The sequence below is a fragment of the Schistocerca gregaria genome, unplaced genomic scaffold (genome assembly GCF_023897955.1).
Source record: "Schistocerca gregaria isolate iqSchGreg1 unplaced genomic scaffold, iqSchGreg1.2 ptg001077l, whole genome shotgun sequence".
In the NCBI taxonomy this organism is placed as follows: domain Eukaryota; kingdom Metazoa; phylum Arthropoda; class Insecta; order Orthoptera; family Acrididae; genus Schistocerca; species Schistocerca gregaria.
Window position 1 is genome coordinate 86,089 of NW_026062419.1, and position 5,064 is coordinate 91,152.

Here is a 5,064-nt window from a genome sequence, read left to right on the forward strand (position 1 = left end):
ACATTTATTACAATAAATGACATACCTGACATTTTACCACTCTCATTATTATTACGTCATATAGGTAATGCACATTGTAAATTCGTCGAATTCATGATTTACTCTTCAAAGTAACATACCGTACTTATCATTGAACACAAAATGAGATTAAAAATTGAAGTTATTCACGGGCAACCAGTTGAGAATATGTATGAACTTCAAATGACACGACGAACCGTCTCGTTCTGCTTATGGATGCAAACTCAGGTCATGCAGACTAAGCAATGATTTCGTGCCTGACGGATACTAACTGTCACTCCTGATTAGGCGTACAGAGAGTGATATACCTCGATTTTAGACAGAGCCAGTTTTCAAATTTCAACTTTAAATTACATATCGCAAGTATTTTTGCCGGACGCGAATTCCTACCCAGCACCTATTTTCACTGTTAACGAACGACGAGAGATGTTGAATCTTGGTTCTTAACAAGTAACTTACTTGAATTGCCGTGAGGTAAGGCTTTGTACTGGGCAGGGATTCGAACGTATATCGGCAGGCAGTAACATCTCTTAGCTTTTGGTTTGGCAGCACTCGACAGCCATTTCTAGGCGCAAGTAATAGAAGAATGGCAGCGCGTTTTTGTTATCAAGTAACGTCTTCATCGATTACTTTAGTTTTAATGTAATCTATGAGTAATTGCTGATGTTTGATATTAACATGAAAAGAATTCTGTAGACAGAGAAAGAACCTCTTCTTGGGAAACTACTTGTATAGTGACCAAAAGGCACGAACTTATATTCAAGTACAGTGTTCCAGCAGCGGCATGAAGAAAATGATAGTAATAATGTCGGTAATAATCCAATTATCCGGTAACTTCACACTTCCCAGTGGATCTTCACGAACTAAGAAAATATCTGAATTTGTGAACATTTCAAAATGGCTTCACATCGAGCCTATGATGTCTACAAGGGTCTTTACATCCTGCTGACATGAGAATAGCATAATCTCCGCGTCAGAAGCTTTTTTCTACTTAAACATTTAATAGACTCGCGTTTTATCCACCGTGACTACTTTTGTAAGCTCAGCACATCATCCATTGCAGCTCACTCCTGGGGCTGGGAAATGTGGGCACAGTGGCCTGGTGGAACTATCACAGGAGCAATGCGTGGGTTCAGACATTTACTTTTAAGAAGCACAAACAGATTTACTTTGCGTCTGGTAACCTCAAAAGAAAGACGTTATAATCCAGAATTCGCAATACAAATCACGTTCCATCATTACCAACTGGGCAGAGCCAGGTTACGTTGGGAAATGACATAGCGGAAGTCATCGTAAACAGAAATACAGTCGCCAGTAAACTTACTTACATTAGAAAATTTTATTTTATTTTATGAACCGATAGCCATTTAAAGGATGGGGCTCTTATTTTACTTGTAATTGGTTCAACTAGAGACGTTGAAAAATTTGGTGCTGGACTGTGATTCGAATTCGTTTCTCCTCTTTCGAGGATCTGAAGCTCTCGGGACATTATAGTTCAACCATTTCGTCCCTTTTCGCAAGACTGCAACCTTCTCTAGGTCTCCTCCAAAGGTAAGGATGTGGGTCCGAATCCTGATCCAATACAAAAATATTCATAGTTTCAGTTCAAGCCCTATAACGTGCACACCGTCCCGCTAGTGAAAACCAACGTGCGCTTTTAATGTCTATTCATGTGTTGCCAACAATCGCAATAGGTGTCATTATTTCTTGTCAAACACGCACACACCTTACCGTTGGTGAGTAAGCAACTGATATTTAAGCTATATTTGTGGATGCACGGTAGGCGTGTAGTTAGACTGTCACTTAGGTACAAAAGTTTGTATCCTTAGTTTAGATTCAAACACCTAGCAGCTGGTAAGGAAAAGCGATACGTAACATTTGATTTTACTTAATTAACAATACGATTACGTGTTGGGTTCGTATCTCCGTCATATAAATTCACATCATGCACTTAATCTTTAAATGCATGCGCACTTAGTTACTTGAGCTTGGAGGTATATCAGACATCTTTCGTGGTTAGTTAACAGGGACGAAATTGTCTTGTTAGGAGTCCAGGTTTATTACAAAAATTGTCGTCTTTTATTTTCAAGTTTAGATTTCATTACTGGTATTGGCAAAAATTTCGGTAATTCATGACTCTTCATGGATAGCCATCAATATGATATGATTAGATTACATTAGATCAATTTTTGTTTCATAGATCATGAATACGATATTTCGTAATGATGTGTAACGTGTAATTTTAATGAAAGATTTCTTTACATACCATGATTCAATTTCTTTACAACAATTTCTTACTCTCTCTCATTCTTTTTGATTTCTCTCTCTCTCTCTCTCTCTCTCTCTCTCTCTCTCTCTCTCTCTCTCTCTCTCATACACACACACATTCTTTTTTTCTTTATTTGTTTGTTTTGCTCGACTATCGGCGAGGCATCAAAACGTCTCTGAATGAGCTTCTTAGTTTTTAGTACACTTACGAAATAAATATAAAAACAACTGTGAGAGTTACTGGTATATGATGCTTAGTTTTCAGTTAGTTTGGAGTATTATTAGTAACCACGCTCCAGTCCCTAAACCTAGTTACAGAAATGCGAATCAGACGCATTACGTATTCCAGGCCGTAGCAACCGCGACTTGGAGACACCAGCTATGGTCACTTCCCAGCCCGCTGTACGATCACATCGGTTCGTCTTCTTTCTGCTGGTACTGTAACTGAGATTTGACAACAAGGCAACGTATGTTTTGCAACTCTGTGTTCGACGAGTTCCTTCCTGGTGCGCACGGAATTTATCCTCAAAGTTCACTTGATTTTACCTGTCATTTCCATTGAATAATCTGATTTATTATCACGTTAGGTGTAACAAAAGATTGTAAATTTACGGTTTTCAGCCCAGAAAAGTCGTTGCACGTGGAAATCGCAACTAATCTCGTCCTTTAAATAGCGGTTTACGAGTGCTAGACATTATCGAACTCGTAAGAGTAAGCTAAGACACGTACTTCTACGCCAGCTCTATGGTAATGCGCTGACCTGAGAAATAGCATCTGTTATGGTTCGCACTTCCAGTCTCGCTGACTGTAACGTTTTTATCCCTTCTGTGAAAGAGCTACAAGCAGTCAGATAAAACATCGATAAGGAAATCGCAAAAAAATACTTTCGGCTCATAGTGCAATGGTGAAAACTTACAATGCTGCACAACGGGTAACTCCTCTTCCCGCAGCTGACAAACAAATTTTGGGTTTCTAGGAATACAAAACTTTACTTATGAAATGCGACATTTGCAATGCACGACGTTTTCAACAAAGAGATGGCGCAATACAGTAGCTCAAGTGGAAAGAAACACTTCCTTTTCAAATTTGTGCATCCTACACTGTTGGCTGTTCTGTGTAGGTGGCAGGTACGTGATTTTATTTCGGTGATTACAAAATAAAGTCGAATTTATGCACTGGGTAGTCGAGGCAGCTAGTTCATTGTGATTCGGTCAACCAAGTAAATGAATTTACTGAACCTGCTGCAAATTACTACAGGAAGCCTGTGTGTCAATTCTCATCCAGAGAGGTGCAACGGCGTTACGATAGAAAAATGAGCCACATACTTATAATATGCTTGTATATCTATGGACTGGGTTCGATTCCAACTTCTGTCAATGATTTTAGATAAGAAGAGACAGATTCCATTCTCTTCTGGCTACACCAAGTGAAGAAGATATAATGACATTGTGGTCTGAAATTAACATGAAAAATAATATTCCTTTACTACAAAGTAGACGTTAGGATGAATCACAATAAAGACTGGAGCGGCGACACGTAGAAACCTTTCTTATACTTGTTATTTATTTCTAGTGACGAAACAAACGCTATGTAGGCTCACAGGACATTTAGTCCATATTTTATATGAGCTTCTGTATGTCGATAAAATCGGTTCTGATCTGGGAATGCAACTTAGACCGTACTTAACGCTGAATTTGATCCCTTCGTGAGAATACAGCACGTCTACAATTTGTTGTTTGTTCAGAACTGCAGATTCCTCAACATCTCCACATACTGCGCGTGAATGGGTTCGAATCCTGGCCCGGCACTATAGATTTCATTATGTATTATCAAGCTCTAGCATGAGAACACCTACCTGCTGGTGGATAATTATTTTAATGTTTAATGTATTTTCATTCTTTGTCAACACTAACGATATGTGACGTTTTTGACACCCAGTGAGACACAGAACTATTTGCGAGATCACTGTAAGTTCAAGATGTTAGTCCGAGCTGGACAAAAATTCGGAAGCTGACGTATCTTTGTGTGTAGTCAAAAGCGATATGATGTGTGGAGCTGTATTCCCAGTGAGCACTGAACTCTTCGTCATATTATTTCTAGTTCAAACACGTTCACATGTCGCTGCTGGTGCAACAAACCCATATTTAACGTTCGTTTTCTCTAGAATATAACAGCGATAGATGCCGGGTTGGAGTCTTGGGAAGGAAAAAAATGTATGTTTCGTCTCGTCATTTCAGTTAAAACATCTAGCTACTGCCGAGAAAACCCGAAATGTCACAGTTGATTGTGCGTCGATATCTATCCGATTAAGTTCTGAGTTCGAACCCCTGTCCAACACAAAGCCTTACCTCACGGCAATTCAAATAAGTTACTTGTTAAGAACCAAGATTCAACATCTCTCGTCGTTCGTTAACAGTGAAAATAGGTGCTGGGTAGGAATTCGCGTCCGGCAAAAATACTTGCGATATGTAATTTAAAGTTGGAATTTGCAAACTGGCTCTGTCTAAAATCGAGGTATATCACTCTCTGTATGCCTAATCAGGAGTGACAGTCAGTATCCGTCAGGCACGAAATCATTGCTTAGTCTGCATGACCTGAGTTTGCATCCATATGCAGAACGAGACGGTTCGTCGTGTCATTTGAAGTTCATAAATATTCTCAATTAGCTGCTCGTGAATATCTTTAATTTTTAATCTTATTTTGTGTTAAATAATAAGTACGGTATGTTACTTTGAAGAGTAAATCATGAATACGACGAATTTACCACGTGCATTACCT